The following is a 10,424-nucleotide window of genomic DNA, read 5'->3' on the forward strand; positions in this document are numbered from 1 at the left end:
TTTACAGTCCATAGTTTGTTGTAATTTATAGACTTATCGAAATGCCAAATCTCCAGGTATGAATATGGCCTCTATATCGTAATGTATTGGCAGTGCTCGGCTTTCTCCCAATGTACACCGGAGTGCACTTTGAGTTTAATGGGAGATGGACGAAAGTAGATTTTAAAAGAAACTTGCATGTTTCGACACTATTCATAATTTTAAGCTATTCTCTCTTAGTCCAATTTTTTGGTACCCGTCAAGTTGCAATTAATCCAGATTTTTTTTTCTTTTTTATGGAAAGCTGTTCTGGTTTAGTGAACGTCTTGTTACGAGTTTGAAAAGTTTTAGCTACATCTGATGTCATAATGTGTTAGTGATGCTTGTATAACATGGCTAGAATATTATTAGTAAATTGTTGTTGGCATCCTTTTTGTCTCGGGAGACAGTGGAGTTGCGCATAAAGTAGTCTAGTCCGGCTTTTACATTTCATGTTCTGATACATTTCCTGCTGTGGCTGTGTAGTCCTATCCTGGACAAACACTCCCTCTGGCAGGTACCGCAAATGTAGCGAAGACTGTTCCTGGCTGGTTGTAATGCCATAGTTTCTTGTTGACGTCTTTTCCTGTCTTTCCATTTCTCCTCTCTCTCTCTATCACTCCTTTGTTTTCCCTCTCTTACGGTACGTCGCCAGTCTCCACGGTTGCCGGCAACTGCCTCCCAACCGCTAGTATTGATGTTGCAGGCCTTCATGTCCCTTTTGCAAACATCCTTGTAACGTAAGAGCGGTCTACCCACAGACCTAGTACCCCTAGCAAGCTCTCCGTAACATGCCCAAGCCATCTCATACGTCTTTGTGTGAGGAGTGCAAACATGCTTGGTATTCCTGCTTGCCTGAGGACATCTTTGTTGGGGATATGGTTCTGCCATTTGATGCGGAGGAATTTTCGGAGGCAGCACGGGTGAAAGATGTTTAGGCGACGCTCTTAGTAAATTGGTATTCAATATAAACACTATGTAACATACCACGAATTGATACTTTATATCACACCTCCATTAAAAAATTGGGTTATCTCCTCCAACTAAAAATATTGTTTAAAAAAAAAATGAAAAATAAATAAACATGAAAAGCGAAAAGATTATACATCTTACTAAATCTAGTAATATTTTTATAAGAAATCATACAAAACTGAAAGAATTAACACTGAAAACTGAAAAAATTAAGCATCTTATTGAATCTAATAACATTTTTATAACACTAGGCGCAGGCGTGGATGTGTGACGAATAGCTTGCTTACCAATCACCTGGTTCCGGGTTCAGTCCCACTGCAAGTTTCTTCTAATATACCCTCGGGCTGACCAAAGCCTTGTGAGTGGATTTGCTGGACGGAAACTGAAAGAAGCCCGTCGTATATATATATATATATATATATATATATATATATATATATTATGTGTGTGTGTGTGTGGTGTGTGTGTATGTATATATTTGCGTGTGTATGTTTGTGTGTCTTTGTTTGTCCCTCCAACATCGCTTGACAACCGATGCTGGTGTGTTTACGTCTCCGTCACTTAGCGGTTCGGTAAAGAGACCGATAGAATAAGTACTAGGCTTACAAAGAATATGTCCTGGGGTCGATTTGTTCGACTAACGGTGGTGCTCCAGCCTGGCCACAGTCAAATGACTGAAACAAATAAAGGAATAAAAGAATAAGTGAATAAATTATACCATTCCTATCGTGGAGGCCAAACGTCAGCAATGTGTTGAAGTACTGAATCGAAAGGATCTAATCCTTCTAATCCAATTTCTTGTCGCCACATAAACACAATTTTTAACCCTATATTTTAATGGCAACATTTTAATGGGGGTGTGATAGCCGAAAAGTACCAACGAATTTTAACCTTGTATATGCTTCCGTGTCTGTGAGTGTGTGCGTGTGTGTGTGTGTGTGTGTGTGTGTGGGTGTGTGTGTGGGTGTGTGGGTGTGTGTGCGTGTGTGTGTGTGCGTGTGTGTGTGTGGTGTGCGTGTGTGTGTGGCGTTGTGTGTGTGGGTGTGTGTGTGCGTGTGTGTGTGTGTGCGTGTGTGTGTGTGGGTGTTGCGTGTGTGTGTGCGTGTGTGTGTGTGTGTGTGTGTGCGTGTGTGTGTGTGTGTGTTGTGTGTGGTGTGTGTTGTGTGTGTGTAACGTATGGTATAATTATAAGGCGGCGAGCTGGCAGAATCGTTAGCACGCCGGGCGAAATGCTTAGCGGTATTTCGCCTGTATTTACGTTCTGAGTTCAAATGCCGCCTAGGTCAACTTTGCCTATCATCCTTTCGGGGTCGATTAAATAAGTACCAGTTACGCACTGGGGTCGATATAATCGAATTAATCCGTTTGTCTGTCCTTGTTTGTCCTCTCTGTGTTTAGCTCCTTGTGGGTAGTAAAGAAATTGGCATAATTATAAGCAGAGAAAATTTTAGCTATTTCTCCGCAGACTAAGTAAAAACTAAGCATCGTTTCGAAACATGAAATTCATAACAATGCAGATGTTTTATTCATCAAAATAAGTACCGTTACAATCAACACATTTTTGCCAACGAGTTACAAGCTTGCTTATTCCGGTAACATCAAAATTTGGAGTTCTGGAGCTGATGAACTCTTTGAAGGCATTTTCAGTATCGGTTAGATACTTGAAATCCTCTCGAAGGAAACCATCAAGGTGCTTGAAAAAGTGGTGGTCGGTTGGAAAAAGGTCTGAGGAATGAGCTGTGTGGGGGAAAATTTCGTAGCTATGTTCTCTCAACTCTAGAGCGTGATTAGTGAAACCTGTGCTCGAGCATTGTCCTGAAAAATAATTGGCCTTCTTCTGTTGACCAGTCAAGGATAGATAAGTAGCAGATTCTCGTTCATTTCGGCAATTTTATGGCAATATGTTTCTGCAGTAATGGTTTTTTCCGGGTTTTAAGACGTTATAGCGGATGAGTACAGCAGTACAGCACCAAACAGTCACCATAACCTTCTTTTTTCAAAAGCTTGGGTTGAGGGAAGGTTTTCAATGCTTCATATTTGTCCGACCACTGCAAAGGACTTTTTTTTTGTCAGGGTACAGAATATATACATTTGTATAAATGTAAGTATGTACATATACGTATTAATATATGCATATATATTATTTATATTATATTATACATATATATATATATATATATGTTATATATAACATAAATAATATATATATAATATAAATAATATATATATATATGTATATATATTATTTGCTTACATCCCTACGAAAGATTATTTCTGTCTATGTATATATGTTACTATCACCTTTACCAGCATACTTTTCACGTCGATCTCTCAATCTCACTCACGTTCACATCCTCTACTTATATGCTTTCTCTCTCTCTCTCTCTCTCCTCTCTCTCTCTCTCTCTCTCTCCTTAATTATATTTGGGAGAGAATTTAATGAACAGTAAGCAGAATTTTAATGCGAGAAAATGGCAAAAAACAAAAACGAAACAAAACAAACAACATACATCGATTTGTAAAGAATGCTTGAGAAGCAGTATTAGTAAGAACGAAAGAGAGAGAGAGACAGAGAGAGAGAGAGAGAGAGAGAGGGAGAGAGAGAGAATGAAAGAGAGAGAGAGTGAGACAGAAGGAGTGAGTGTATATGTGTTTGTATCTGTGGTGGCAATAACAGAAACAGAGAGGGGAGACAAGGGAAAGAGAAGCGAAGGGGAAAAAAATGGAAAGCTTGTACGAATACATTACAGTTGATGAGGTGTAATTTACTAATTTAAATCATTAATTGGAAGGATAGTGAACAATTCCGAGTTTATTTGTCAATTTAAGTGATAAATTTTCTGGAATATTGTCACGTTCAATAAAACATTTACATTCCTGACTTGCTGGTTATCAAACGAATATCTGACGATAAAAGAGATAAAACGGTAACTATAAGGATAGATAGACAGTGTGTGTGTGTGTGTGTGTGTGTGTGTGTGTGTGTGTGTGGAAGGTAGGGGCAGAGTCGCAGAAATTTAGAGAGAAGGGTGGGGTGGGTAGGGAGAAAGAGAAATGGTGCTTAATGAAAAATCAAGATAACAACAACAGAATTAATAATACTAATAATAGTATCGATTGGAAAGGTGATAAACGAGAAATCAATGATAGAGAAATAGGTAGCTTCAAATGAAATATGTGGAGAAATAATGAATACACTCATTTAATACAAGTTTATGTGTGTGTATGTGCGTGAGTACGTTCTTGTGTATGTACGAGTGTAAGGGTGTTGGCATATACACACATATATACATACAAACGCGCTTGTCTTTTTTTTTTTTGCCTTTTGTTGTTTTTTTGCCTTTTGTTGTTTCTCTTGTCCATCTTTGTATCGTCTGTCTGTCCGAATGTTTTAATGTCCTCTATTGCGTTTTTGTTCCATTTATACACACACACACACACACACACACACACACACACACACACACACACACACACACACACACACATATATATATATATATATATATATATATTATCCGAAATGTATAGTATTAAATGTCCTTCACGGCTGATCTTACCTATCGGTTTCACGTAAAGAATACAATGGCGTGTTAGGCAACAAGCCGATTATATAACTTTACGCTCTTCAGGGTTAGCCGATATGGAAGGGAATATGGTGACTGCTCTGTGTTGTCGGAGGCAGATTAGCACAAACGTTCAGCTGCTGATGTGAAAAAGGTGATGAAACGAAAAAGAGATCAGGGGATTAGCTTAGGAGTTATGTTCGTTCGTTGGGTATGCTATTAAGCCGACAAGTGGGGAAGCTGTGCATTATTAATGTAGTACCCCTGTTGGAATGGGATGTGTGATATGTGTAGTGGTGTCATATGCATAATTTTATCTGGGGGTGTAGTTATATATAGCTGTGTTCGCTGGTCTGTTTCCTTTCTGTAAAGGTTAAAGTCATGAGAGGTTTTCATGTTAGAGTGAGGTGTGTAATATGTGTGTGGATCTGTGCATGTGTGGGGTACAATTTGTGCGCCGTGATAGTGGGGTCAGTCTATTTTGTGAGGCGTCTGCCTTATAGGGGTGTCCGTGTGTGTACATGGGTGCATTGGTGTGTGCTTTAGTCAAACTCTTTTGCTGGGACCGAGGGCAGTGGTGGAAGGTCGTTGGCGGAGGGTCAAGGCTCGAGGCAGGAGACCTGAGGTTGCAGTCATGGTGAAACGCGCAGATACGATAGGATGTACATCCTATCGTACACAGCAATGCACCTAGGTACACACCCTTCTAAGGCGGACACCCTACACAAATTGTACTCCCACACATGTGCAAACCTCTCATACACATTGCACACTGCACCATAACATAATCCCCCCCACGATTTTATCGTTTACAGAAAGAAAACAGACCAACGAACATAGCTATATATACCTACACCTCCGTATAAAATTATGCATATAACACCACTACACATATCACTCACCCCATCCCCACAGGGCCAACACATTAATAATACAGGGCTTCCCCGCTTCAAGATAACTTTCGTCGGTGTAAAGGCATACCTAACCAAAGGACATAAGTACTAATGTAATCCCCTGGTTTTTCGTTTCAACACCTTTTTTCACAGCAGTCCCAAACGTTTGTCCTAATCCACCTCTGATAATAGAGAACACTCACCATATCCCGAATTTAGAATACAGAATCAAATGAAATTTTTTTATTAGGGGTCTACTCAGTCAATTTTAACTTAGGTGAAGGATGAGGAATAGTATACAGCCTATAAACCTACATCATATCTAAACCATTTGGTTTTTGCTTGAATGTTCCTTTTTGTTCTATAGGCATGTGTGAGGAAATGAATTAAACAAAATAAATTATTAGACATTAAAGAAATATATTTTGAATAGTTTCCGTTCATTTTGAATACAAATTCCAGATCTTGTTTGCTTTTATCAGTTGTGCTTACTCCTAATGCAACAAACACATATGCAAACACACACACACACACACACATAAATACACAAACATACATACATACTTATATACGTACATAGATGTATACATACATAAACATACATACAACATAAAGCTGAAGATCGGCGAAAAAGAGAACACCTATGCTGAACTATTGAGAAATCTGCAGTTACTCTGTCCAGATTACAAGTTCAGGTTTATACCTGTAATTATTACGGCACTGGGATATGGAACATACTGACTAAATACCACTCTTGAGAAATTAGGCTTCTCAAAACCAGAAAGAAGAAAGCTAATTCGAATACTACAGATCCAATCCATCACTGGAACTGTAAAAATCTGTAACACTTTCCAGAATTTTAATATTTAAATATATATGGGCATGTCTAGATATGTAAATATATGCATGAGAATACGTTACATAAAACATAAAAATCTGCACATTGATACATATATATACATACCTACCCTGTTGTTGATGTTAAAATTCGAATGAAGGAGCCTTGGATCTAGGTTAGAAACCGGTTCTTTCTCTATTGGTAAGTTGTCCGTTACTCATAAAAAGCAGGCGCATTGAGAAAGAGAGCGATTATACCGCTATATACCATCAAACATGGTGTGTGAGCGTGTATATATATATATATATATATATATATATAATATATATATATATATATATCTACACACACACACACACTGTAAACACTTTTGCGAAGTGCCTTGGGTATGTGGCGGGTATATATTTGATTAATATAAAGCATTATTTATTTACTCTGTTATGACTGCTTCAGTTTATTTACGTAGGTCGAAGAGTTGCTATTCTTAAAAAAGAGACAAAGCATATTCTGTTCAGTCAGAAACGTGTGTCTGCCTGTCTGTGCTTGTTGTGTATGTGTGTGTGTTGCTTGTGTGTGTATCTGTGTGTTGGGTGTGTATACAGATATCGAAAATGCGAATGACAAGAAGGAGGTTGTTTTTTATTACATTTATGTTATCGATTTTTCGTTTTATATATCATATATTTATATATATAACAACACATATATATATAATATATATATTATACATATATACATATACATACGTTCATACTACATAATTATATATATACATATATATATATATATATATATATATATCATACAATATATAATATATATGCATATAATATATATATATATATATATATATATATATATATACATATATATATTACGTGAAGGCGCATGGCTCAGTGGATAGAGCGTCAGCTTACGATCGTGAGGTTGTGAGCTCGAATCCCGGACGGGGCTGCGTGTTGTGTTCTTGAGCAAGGCACTTTATTTCACGTTGCTCCAGTTCACTCAGCTGTAGAAATGAGTTGCGACGTCACAGTGCCAACTGTATCGCCCTTGCCTTTCCCTTGGACAACATCAGTGAGTGGAGAGGGGAGGCCGGTATGCATGGGCGACTGCTGGTCTTCCATAAAACAACCTTGCCCAACTTGTGCCTCAGAGGTATCTCTTCTAGGTGCAAACCCATGGTCGTGCCTGACCGAAGGGGGTCTTTTACCCCTTTATATATATACATACATACATACATATATATATATATATATACCTACATATATATTATGTATATATATAATATATATAATATTATATATATATATATATATATATATATATATCATATGCCGATGAAACCTTTTCAAAGATTAATCAGATAATAACGAACAAAATGATTATAAAGAAATCAGCGTTAGTCTATTAGAAGTTTGTGAATTTGTCTTTTACACAAATTGCTGTCTTTCTTTTTCTATCAAATGAGCAACGTTGAGATAAAGTATCTGAAATGTTTGCAAAGATTGCTTTTGTAAATATATTTGTGCTTACCGTTAACGGACAATTTCGCCAATATGTCGAGTACGACTTATAAGTTGAGGGCAAGATATTTTTTTGTGATTCTCTACTTCTTATTCACTTTTCCTGACTAAGTAAAAATGACTATTAGAAACAGCAGCTTCAAGAAATGTCTATTGCTTGTAGTTCTTTCATTTAAAACATATATAAAATGTATTTTTATAATGTCTATAAAATATATTTTGTATATTGTCCAACACAGACCCCTACACACTGGCGCACACACATATGAGTAATTGTTGGGACGTACTACTGCGGCACACACACATATATCTATGAATATACGTAGAAATAGGGGAGCGCATGCCCTCACGCATGTCAGTAAAACTATATCCAATGTGAATATCTCGAAGACAGATCAAAGTTGGAGTTCCAAGATCGAACCCCAAAGACGTTGTTTGCTGTAAAGCTAATAAGCATGAAAAAGAACAGCGGAGGGAGAACAAATTAGATGCATGTTAGTAGTTTAAGGCTGCCTTAGAGAAGCAACGTCTCTTAACTTTTCACAGGTGAATCTTTCAAGAAAATAAAATGAGGACCATAAAAAGTATAGAAAACAGAAAAAATATATATAAAGTTACTAAATAAAAAGAAATGAAAATTATGTCCCTTTTTTGTGGGGTGGCGTTTTAAAATAACTTTTCTATTTCTCTTTCACATTCTCATTACATATCTCTTTTCTTTCGTTTGATGAAGGACGTATGTCCGAAATGTTGAGTCTCTCTCACTGTCCAATGAATCGTTAACCTAATCAAATATATTTTTAAAACACTTTCGATGTGTGTCTTTGTTTATAGCTCCATGTTTCTCTCTCTCTCTCTCTCTCTCTTTTATATATATATAGAGAGAGAAAGAGACAGAGACAGATAGACGGCGTGATGCAGGAAACACTTGGTATATAATTACATCGATGAAAGGGAATGAAGACGGGTCATTTGACACAGACAGGCATAACGATAGAGAGAGAATTAGGTGAAGTGAGCAATAGATATAATGTGAGGGAGGGGGTATGGAAATTTAATGAATTCTAAGGTCTCCCTGCGATGACATATTGAAAATGAATATAAAGAAATAATGATATAAGGGGGAAGGAGAGGGGTAAAAGTCTAAGGAACGACATATACGTCAATAAAGAATCGTAGAGAAAACGCATTGCTGTGTGATTAAAGATTTCGCTTTGGAATTATGTGATTTTCTGTTCAGTTCCACGTCACGGTCTTCTACAACAGCGGGAGTGAGAGGCACAATGGCCCAGTGGTTAGGGCAGCGGACTCACGGTCTTAAGAAAGCAGTTTCGATTCCCAGACCAGGCATTGTGAGTGTTTATTGAAGAAAAACACCTAAAGTTCAACGAGGCTCCGGCAGCGGGGCTGTACGAATCCAGCTGTACTCTTTCATCACATCTTTCTCTCACTCTTTCTACCTACTTCTGCCACAAAGCAGAGGAACCATGGTGTAACCCACTATGGTGTGGTAAAACTTTCAGACCCTAGTCTAGATTGCGAATCATCCTCTGCACCCCAGGATGGTTCAGCTCTCCACCCGTTAAAAGCCACCGTTTACGGCATGAGGATAACAACGTAGCTTTCGCTCACATGTAACCGCCAGTCTATCGCATGTGGTGAGTGGATCTTCAAGTTGCCACACGCATTCTTAGTAGCTTAGAGTAGGCTCGAATTAAAGATTATTCTCTGTGGCTAATGGCGTGAGTTCTGATTGGAAGAAGAAGACAACAGCCTCGAGTTGATTTTGTAGACCGTGGAAGCGTGTATGTGTGTGAGTGTGTGTTTCGTTTGACAACTCGTGCTAGTTTGTTTCCGGTCCCGTAACTTAGCGATTCGGACAAGAAACTGATAGAAAATAAGTATCACGCTAATAAATACGGGCGTCGATTGGTTCCACACTTTGGTGCCCCAGCACGGCCGCTGTCTTGTGATTGAAACAAGTAAAAAAGAGAAAAATAAAGAAAGAAAGAGGATGCACGTAAAGAAGCAAGATAAAAACGTTGATGTGAAGGGGAGACAAAGAGGGAGAGAAAATGAAATATTATAAGAATAAGAAAGAAAATAAACATACGGAAAATAAGAAAGAAGTAATTGAATAAAGTTCGAAATATATAAATAAATAAATTGACATTCAATGAAGAAGAAATAATCGGAAAAATAAAATAAATAAAAGATGAAGAAAAATCATGTACGAAATGAAAACTGAAGAAAAAGACTATGAAAGAATTTGTTAATGAAGAATATATGAAGAAATAATGAGAAGAAAAATAATGAGAAAACATTTAATTTGTTCTCCCCCCGCTGTTAATTTTCATGGTTTTAAGCCATACTAACGTCTTTGGGGTTCGACCTCGGAACTCCAATAAACATAACAACGGTGTGAGAGGAAGGGTGAGAAAAATATAAGGAAAGGAAGAATGAAGGGAAGAAAGGAAATGGTGGAAAGAAAATTTCAGAGAAAAAAAACTCCAAAGGAGAAGAAATTCGATGGGAATCGAGGACATGTACGGAGAGCTGAGATTTGAAACTGTGATAGTATCACGTCTGTGAGTGTGTGCGTGTCTTTGCA

At 37.6% G+C, this 10,424-nt stretch overlaps 1 long non-coding RNA gene across 1 annotated transcript in view; it reads right to left on the reverse strand.

Moving 5' to 3' along the window:
• Positions 1 to 1,317: 1,317 nt before the first annotated feature.
• Positions 1,318 to 10,424, reverse strand: part of LOC118763821 — a 21,465-nt gene continuing 12,358 nt past the window's right edge. The window contains exons 2-3 of the long non-coding RNA XR_004999571.1: positions 3,889 to 3,894; positions 1,318 to 1,328 (exon numbers count right to left, since the gene is read on the reverse strand). This is a non-coding gene — a long non-coding RNA (uncharacterized LOC118763821). The remainder of the gene's footprint in view (positions 1,329 to 3,888; positions 3,895 to 10,424) is intronic.

Source organism: Octopus sinensis, linkage group LG6 (assembly GCF_006345805.1).
Source record: "Octopus sinensis linkage group LG6, ASM634580v1, whole genome shotgun sequence".
Taxonomy (NCBI): Eukaryota; Metazoa; Mollusca; class Cephalopoda; order Octopoda; family Octopodidae; genus Octopus; species Octopus sinensis.